Source organism: Paramisgurnus dabryanus, chromosome 18 (assembly GCF_030506205.2).
Source record: "Paramisgurnus dabryanus chromosome 18, PD_genome_1.1, whole genome shotgun sequence".
NCBI lineage: Eukaryota > Metazoa > Chordata > Actinopteri > Cypriniformes > Cobitidae > Paramisgurnus > Paramisgurnus dabryanus.
Window position 1 is genome coordinate 21477805 of NC_133354.1, and position 9235 is coordinate 21487039.

Here is a 9235-nt window from a genome sequence, read left to right on the forward strand (position 1 = left end):
CAAACACTTCAGTAAACTTAATAAATATTGCTTATCAAAACAACACAACCCGCAAGCACTTCTACATCTACATTTTCAAAAGCATGTTTTGTTCAGCCAGGTATGATAACCGAGAAAATTTACCATTCAACACACTTGTATTTACATGAGCCCTATCTGGATGACAAAAGCGCCGAGTAAACATTTCCACCATGGCAGAAAATGCGCGCGCTGTGTTTGTGGCAGAAGATCAGCTGAAACAGACACATAGTGTATATAAACTCACACAAGAGCACACAAACTCGGATAACGGCACTCACTGCAACTTACTGCAGTACAGGACACCTGCAGGACCACAATCTGTGATTTAGAAAGTCAGAAAAATGAACAATACAGCAAAACATACACAAAATGAATGCAAATAAATCACACAAAGCATTATACACAAAACCTCTGCTGCTATACATAAACTAGACATTTACTTTTCTGAGAAAATGCATGTGATGAGCATGACCAGCAAGCAATAGATGTCATTTTACCATCTATGTGACGTTTTAACCTAGACGTCTTTTAAAAGTAAAATTGCTTGCTGGGTGGTTACTTTAATAAATGTGTGTGGGGTAGCCTAGAATGCTGATGATGAATGATTGTATGGGACAAGGTGTCTTAGACCAGAAACATGGCAAATTCATTAATATTGACTTGTGAATGAATACGCGAATATACGTGCCACTGAAGTACTGTATGAGTCTTATTTATAGTGATAAGGTCCCTTGAATAATGCCTTAGCAAAAATCAATAACTAATAAAGTCCAATCTGGATATCATCACCTGAATTTAGCTCCATCTGAGAATCCGTCCATCGCATTATGGACCACTGTCATATGCAGGCCCGAGTTAAACAGATGGGCTATAAATAATCCTCGCACACTTTTGTGCACAGTCATGCGATCACAACAGCAGTTGCATCCACAGCTGGAGGATATCGCATCATCTGCTGACCGAGGACCCCGGACATCACGGCAGGCCGCGTGCACGTCATTGTTTGGTGAGGTCACTCCAGCTATATTAAAGAGATCAAGGTTATATTTGAACACAATGTTCTTTACATTACACTCTCAGAAAAGAAAGGACATAATTGTACCTTTAGGGGTACAATGGCTTGTCACTGGGGCTGTACCCTCAAGGGTACAGTTTTTGTACCCTTGGCAGAGGGTACAAATTTGTACCCTTGTGATTTGTACCTTAAGAGACCAGTTTTGTACCTCTGGTGACAATTTTGTACCTTTATTTAACAGTACAAATATGGACCCTTCAAAAAGGGTACAAAATTGGCTTTGACAGGGTACACTCATTGATTATGGTTTTTAAACTTATACATATATCTCAATCTAAGTACTGTAAACTTTAAATTATAAGTGCATATGACTCAATATATTTGTGTTGGTTTAGCCAATCGTTTAGCGTAAAGGTACATTTTAAACATAAGTATAAAAAATGATAACAGAAAAGATAAAATACACAGTTTATTGAACAATCATTTATTTTACAAAAGGTTTAGATATAAAACAGAAGTGTGCTGTTCAGTCCAAATTCACAACATTAAAAACTAATATTACATTTACACTTTACTTATGAAATATATCAAGTATTCCTTTATGACTTTAACAGACTGTCCAAACAGGAATATTTTAAAACAAAATCAGTGTGCTGTTCCTTAAACCAAACGACATTTAAACATTTTTAACAGGGTCACATCTGTCCTTGCCAAGCAGTGAGAAACACACAAATATAATTTTTTTCCCTGATAAAACTGTGGTGTACTCACAGCATAATGAGTAAATGAATAGGTCCATATGGAGTAACATTTCTTTAGTTTTTCTTGTGTTAATGACGGCGGTAGAAGATAGTCAGTCAGCCTCCTTAATGGTAAAGATCGAAAACTGCTCTGGGCACGTTCATACTTATCTGTGAGAAAACACAAAAATATGAATACATTTTCCACTGACAGAACTGTGGCATACTCACAACATAAATAAATGTGGTACCTTTAAAGTTTTTGCGTGTGAATGATGGTTGGTCGAGAACAGTCAGCCACCCTCAATGGTAAAGATCCAAACTTGCGCGGGAAACGTTTGTGCTAAACTGTGAGAAAACACACATAAATATGAATTAATTTTCCACTTACAGAACTGTGGTGTACTCAAACAACATAAAAAATGAATTAATAAATGTGGTAACGTTACCTTTAAAATGTTTCTTGGTAAGACTTGTAACGTTTTACAGTCTGTCAGTTAATCTCCCCCTGACTGACTGAGAGAGATTCAAACTAAACTGTGAGAAAACACACATAAATATGAATTATTTCTCCACTTACATAACTGCGGTGTACTTAATGCACATTAACCTGCTCATAAAAATGAGTCTGAGGGGTCTGAGGCAATAGTGCTGTGTCAATATCGCGTTGACTCGTCGTATACAACTTTAAACAAATAACCGTAACCGAATCAGTATTAAAATGAAGAGCCACGACAAACAACACATTTTTAAACTTTAGAAATGTTTTAAAGATGATAAATGAGTTTCCAGTGCTTACCTGTTAATGTTCTTTATGTGTCTGTCGTCCTCCTGCGCTGCTCTGTGAAACTGACTCCGACCGTGAGATGTGGGGGGATGGGCGCGTGTCAAAATAAAAAGTTTTTTTTCGGTGTGTGTGAGGGATTCAGTTATTCATTATTTATTCAGTTTAAATAATGGTTAATCAATTGCAGTTTTTGAGTTCATATCACAGTTTTTATTAAGTGAAATTAACTTTTTTTTCCATTAAAATTAAAAATTTAAATTTAAAATTAAACACACTGTCAATGAACAGAAGAAAACTAATACTACTTCAATACCCATGTGTCCAACTAAAGGAAACAAAAATTGACACAATAGTTATTTACGTTACTGACCAGATTTACAGCAGTTGTCTAGAACAACAAATAAAAAAAATGTCAAGAGACTGTCTCTTAACATTGTACCTTATCCTTTAAAAGAAATGGTACAAATATGTACCTTTTAATGCTTGGGAACAAATATGTACCTTTTTGACCCTCAAAAAGGTACATACATGTACCTTGAGGTCCAATAATGAGCCCTATGGGGTACTTTTGTGTTGATTGTACCTTGGGGGACAGAAATGGACCCCTACTGTACCCCTATTTCTGACAGTGTATGCATGGTGATTTTATAACATTGAAATAACTTAAGTATGGTCTGGCAACCATACCTGCCTTGGAGCATCCTCAGTAAATATTCTCATCATCAATGGTGAGCATTGGCATGTCCAATACCCATGGATGGATGAATTGATGGAACGGTGAATAAAGGAAAGGGGATAGACATTGGAGACCTTCTCCTTCCTTAATACCTGGTGACTGATGATTCATTAATTTGACAAGCAATGCAGAGCAGGGATGGATTACACAAAGCAGTCACCAGCCGGCCGTCCCCGCGAGCATACAGATGAGCACAAAAGAGAAGAGAGTGACAGACAGGGGAAGAGGTTTGTGTGAGGAGGGCAGAACTCTTTTTCAACATATCTGCGCTTGTGTTAGCCGATGGTGACCAAATATGCCACATCCCAGCCAACATTTGTATATAGGGCCCATATGGGTATGAATTGGGCTGAAAAATGGGCCCTATATAGGATTGTCCGCGGGTTCCATAATGGCCTCATGCTAATTGCCCACATGGATTTCATGCAGGACTGCACTTGCCACTAGGTGGGCCCCACCTGGGCAATATGCACAACACCCATATTGGGCCCAGATTTTAGTTTTATGTGGGTACTGCATAGGGACAACACGGTCATGAAATATGGGTTGTAAGTGGGATTGTCCGCGGGTTCCATGTTTGCCCCTTGTCAATTACCCATGTAGGTTATCTGCAGGATTCCACTAGGTGTTTGGTGGGCCCCAATTGGGCAATATGCATAATGCCCATGTTGGGCCCAGATTTGAGTTTTATGTGGGTACTACATAGGGACAACATGGTCATGAAATATGGGTTGTAAGTGGGATTGTCCGCGGGCTCCATATTTGCCCCTTGTCAATCACCCATGTAGGTTATCTGCAGGATTCCACTGGGTGTTTGGTGGGCCCCAATTGGGCAATATGCATAATGCCCATGTTGGGCCCAGATTTGAGTTTTATGTGGGTACTACATAGGGACAACATGGTCATGAAATATGGGTTGTAAGTGGGATTGTCCGCGGGTTCCATATTTGCCCCTTTTTAATTACCCATGTAGGTTATCTGTAGGATTCCACTGGGTGTTTGGTGGGCCCCAATTGGGCAATATGCAAAATGCCCATGTTGGGCCCAGATTTGAGTTTTATGTGGGTACTACATAGGGACAACATGGTCATGAAATATGGGTTGTAAGTGGGATTGTCCGCGGGTTCCATATTTGCCCCTTGTCAATCACCCATGTAGGTTATCTGCAGGATTCCACTGGGTGTTTGGTGGGCCCCAATTGGGCAATATGCATAATGCCCATGTTGGGCCCAGATTTGAGTTTTATGTGGGTACTACATAGGGACAACATGGTCATGAAATATGGGTTGTAAGTGGGATTGTCCGCGGGTTCCATATTTGCCCCTTTTCAATTACCCATGTAGGTTATCTGTAGGATTCCACTGGGTGTTTGGTGGGCCCCAATTGGGCAATATGCATAATGCCCATGTTGGGCCCAGATTTGAGTTTTATGTGGGTACTACATAGGGACAACATGGTCATGAAATATGGGTTGTAAGTGGGATTGTCCACGGGCTCCATGTTTGCCCCTTGTCTATTACCCATGTAGGTTACCTGCAAGATTTCACTGGGTGTTTGGTGGGCCCCAATTGGGCAACATGCATAATGCCCATGTTGAGCCCAGATTTGAGTTTTATGTGGGTACTACATAAGGGCAACATGGTCATGAAATATGGGTTGTAAGTGGGATTGTCCGTGGGTTCCATGTTTGCCCCTTGTCAATTGCCCATGTAGGTTATATGCAGGATTTTAATGGGTTTTAAGGTAGTTCCCAAATGTACAACATAAGCAAAACCCATCTGGGACCCATATTACAGCTCTAAATGGGTGCTACATGAAGACTACCTGATCTAAAATCTGGGTTGCTGTTGGGATTGTATGTGTTTCTGCTACATCTACTTGAGTTTCAGCTTTGAAAAGCTGTGGGAGAGGTTGAACCAAAAATTTTAAATGTTAGTCTGAACTTGCATTAAACTACACAAGAAAAACTATTCGAGTCTGTCACCATATATACATTTGTTGCAAAATTGACCAAGCTTTCAGAATAGGAAGTTGTGAACCAAAGAATCATATAACCCCCTTGACAATATCTAGGCAAAAAATACCCCAAAAGACACAATTCCCAACAAAAGGTACAAAAAAATATAAATCTTAGGTCAGCAGCTAGTAAATACAATAACTAGTTAGGCTGTAATTAATTTGTTGCAGGTAAAAACATTATTTTAGTAAACTGCATATTTAATAAGACATATCCAGTGTTATCCAGTTAGCATATTATTTGTAATGAGATGAGTGTGATGAAGCCCTGGATTAGCAGGGCAGAAGAAGCACACAGTGACACTGAAATCCTTTCAAATTCCATTTTTATTTAACTAACCATCATGCCACATTTGTTACAATGGCACAAAACTATTTTAGAACCTTTTAGGGTCTTGAGTGTTTTGAAAAGTATATCCTTCAATAAATACAGTAATAAGATAAAGTCTATTGACCTTTTGGAATTTCATAGCTTTCTAAATAAATTTCAAGTCAAGAGTATTGAACAAACATAATGGTTCTAAAAAAAATTAACAATAAAGAAATGAAAGAACAGAATTATTTAAGAACAGCCAAAAAACTCATAGTGCTTGTGAAAAAAGTATGTAAACTTTTAAGCCAACAAGACCTCGAAAAAGCAAATTGGAGTCAGGTTTTATCACACCTGGAGTCTCTTTAAGATAATGCATTTGGAGGTGTGGACTACAGCTACTTTGAAGTTTACTTTTGGAGTTCATTTTTTTATATGAGCCATGCCTCACCAAAAAGAGCTTTCAGAAAAGCTACAATCAAGAATTGTTGCTTTACATGAAGCTGGAAAGGGTTAAAAGTTATGTCAAAGACTTTAGAAATTCACCAGTCTACAGACATACAATCTACAAATGGAGATGCTTTTGGGACTGTTGCTACTCTACCAAGAGATGGACGCCCAGTCAAAATGACACCAAGAGCACCACGAAGAATGAGGTAAAGAAACAACCCAGAATGACATGCAAAGATTTGAAGGCATTATTGGAACTCTCTGTATGATTGTCTACAACACGTAAAACACTGAACAAGCAGTGTATCCATGGAAGGACACCAAAGAAAGTCACTACTTACAGTACTAAAAGGAACATTGCTATTCCCCTGAAATTTGCAAAAGAACAAATTCACATTCCAACAGTGGTATTTGGCAAAATGTTTTGTGGACTAATGAAACAAAGATTGAACTATTTGGAAAAAACACACAGCACTACATCTGGCATAGAAAGGGCACGCGATATCATTGTGAAAACATCATCCCAACTGTAAAGTATGGTGGAGAAAACATGTTGATTTGGGCCTTTTTTGCTGCATCAGGGCCTGGCCAGCTTGCAATCATTGAGGGGAAGATAAATTCCCAAGTTTATCAGACAATTCTTCAGGATAATTCTGTAGGAGGATTGTCTGGGTGATGCAACAGGACAAAGATCCAAAACACCAGAGCAAGTCCACAAGAGAATGGCTTCAGAAAAACAAAATCCGCCTTTTGGAGTGGCCAAGTCAAAGCCCAGACCTCAACCCAATAGAGATTTTATGGATTAACTTGAAGAAGGCCATACACATGATAAGTCCAAATATTGAAGCGTGAGCGCTCTTTTGCTGTTAACTGTCATATTAGCAGAAACTTTAAAAAGAGAGCGTTTACTCCGACCTTGTTTGAGGGTGAAAGGTGCACAAAGACGCAGGAGAGAGTGAGCGAGTGGAGTCCGGTTCTTCAAAGCAACTGTAAACTTCCCTCACCACAACGTAAGGCCTGCCTCTCCCCTCATACGATTGGACAATGGAAAGATGGGAATGACGTCGGGCGCTTTTCCGCCCTCAGCGCTCCTTCAAAAGCTCGTGCTGTGACTGGCGGCAAAAACCACAAGGCGTTCGGCACCCATAAACAGTGTGCAAACACTCCCTGCCTAAATAATATTATTCAAAAAAGGCGCCTGCAACTGCCATAAACACGTTTGATGTGGTTGGCCTCTAAGTGTGTTCAATATAGACATGAAAGATCAGAAGTTGTGTTATTTTTTAGACACATTATGTTAGATGGAGATCAGATCACATTTTATGAAAAATGTATTTAAAAAAAAGTATGAAATTCCAAAAGATTTACATTCCTTTTCTAGCCACCGTATATAGTATGAGGAGGTATGTACTTTGATAAGTTTATTGCAAATAAAATTTGAAAACAATTATATTTAAAGGGGCCATATCATGAAAACCTGGTAAACAATTCTCTGCAAGCATGTGAAAAAATAGGTAATTGAAATTTGGCTCCCCTTGTGATATCAGAAGAGGATCTTATTATAATAATAACACTCCTAAATCTGCACTATCCAAACATGGCACTGCCATTTAGTGCAGAGAGTGAGAAAAAATAATTGACAGCACAACTGAGTTTCAATCTCAACAAACCACCATCATTGTGATCTGTGTTTGCATTTTAAAGGACACGTTTAAAGGACGCAGTTTTGCCCGGACCTGCAAAGTGGCAATTTTAACATGCTATAACAAATTATCTATATGATATTTTGAGCTAGAGCTTCATATATGTACTCTGGAGACACCAAAGATTTATTTTACATCTTAAAAAACTCTTGTGAAATGGCGCCTTTAAAAGTAAATTAAAGTAAGATAATTACAAACACAGTTTTTCAATATTTTACTATGTTCTTCCCTCAACTTAGCCGAATAAATACATATCTCTCTTTTCTCAATGTGTACACTTAAACTTAACTTGATATTTCGCAGAGTCTGCTCAATCTACTACGTTAGTACAGGCGTGTTGGTTATATTGACCGTAGTTTAAGCAAGAGGGGGAGTAGTCAGGAGTGATGATGTTACTGTGCCCAAGGTCGAAGTGCTACAAACTAAGTGCAATATAGTTATATTTTTACCATACTTCCTCGTGTAACTACTCATGTAACAGTCTTTGAATAGGGAAAACATTAGGGGTGTTCAAAAAAGTCGATTCACATTTGATTAATAGAATTTCAAAAATCGATTCATAAATTTTTTTGTAATGCTGTGTTACTAATGTCCTGAAATAAGTTTATCTCAGTATTCCCATAGATGACGCTGCGTCGTATTCACTACGGTTCTTGCAGGGGTTCTTGCAGGTTTCAGCAAGTTAAATTTAAGACCTTTTTAAGACCTTTTAAGACCATTATGAGTCAAATTTAAGACCAACACGACACATTACTAGAAGCATTCAAATGATCTCAGAAATTCTTAAAACGTTCTATTTTTATTGATTCAGTTATAGAAAAATATAAAATGAACGCAGTTTTAAAATAGATCATCAAAATACATGGAAATACATTATGCTTAACTCTATTAGACCGCGAGTGTTGGCGCCGACAAATTTTACCCATAGCCCTTTAGGAAGAGACTTCTGACAATGGAAGCCCAAAAATGGCTCATAGTGAGCCATTGAAATACATTGAGTTAGAGGCAAAGAGCTGTGATTTTTCTTAATTAATAGTCAAGAAATGCATTGATTTACAATATTTATACATCACACTAATATGTGTAAGTAGTATTTTTATAAAATTATATTAACAATGTTTTTTGACAAATAAAATTCACTAATATTAGATCACTTGGTATGGTCAGCTGCTGGTTTGTGCCTAGTTTTACACTGCCTAATACAACTTTAAAGCTTTAAAATGCATCACACTCTGTAGTACGTAAGCTTATAGGGGAGGTTTCCCAGACAGGGATAAGACTAGTTTTAAGAGCTTTCCAAACTTGAAAACAATTTGCACTGACATATCTTAAAATACATCAAAATGCACACAAGTAATGGTTTTAGTAAGGCATGTTTATTAAAACTAGTTATATGTCATAATTAAACTAAGGCCTAGTCCTGGTTTAAGCTAATCCCTGCCCAGGAAACCACCCCA

At 38.1% G+C, this 9235-nt stretch overlaps 1 long non-coding RNA gene across 1 annotated transcript; it reads right to left on the reverse strand.

The window, feature by feature from the left end:
• Window positions 1-1488: 1488 nt before the first annotated feature.
• On the reverse strand, window positions 1489-2647 carry LOC135776904 (uncharacterized). The gene is made up of 3 exons (XR_010544222.1): window positions 2576-2647; window positions 2028-2124; window positions 1489-1947 (listed from the first exon to the last, which is right to left on the reverse strand). It is a non-coding gene; the product is annotated as an uncharacterized lncRNA (long non-coding RNA).
• Between the last annotated feature and the right edge of the window lie 6588 nt (window positions 2648-9235).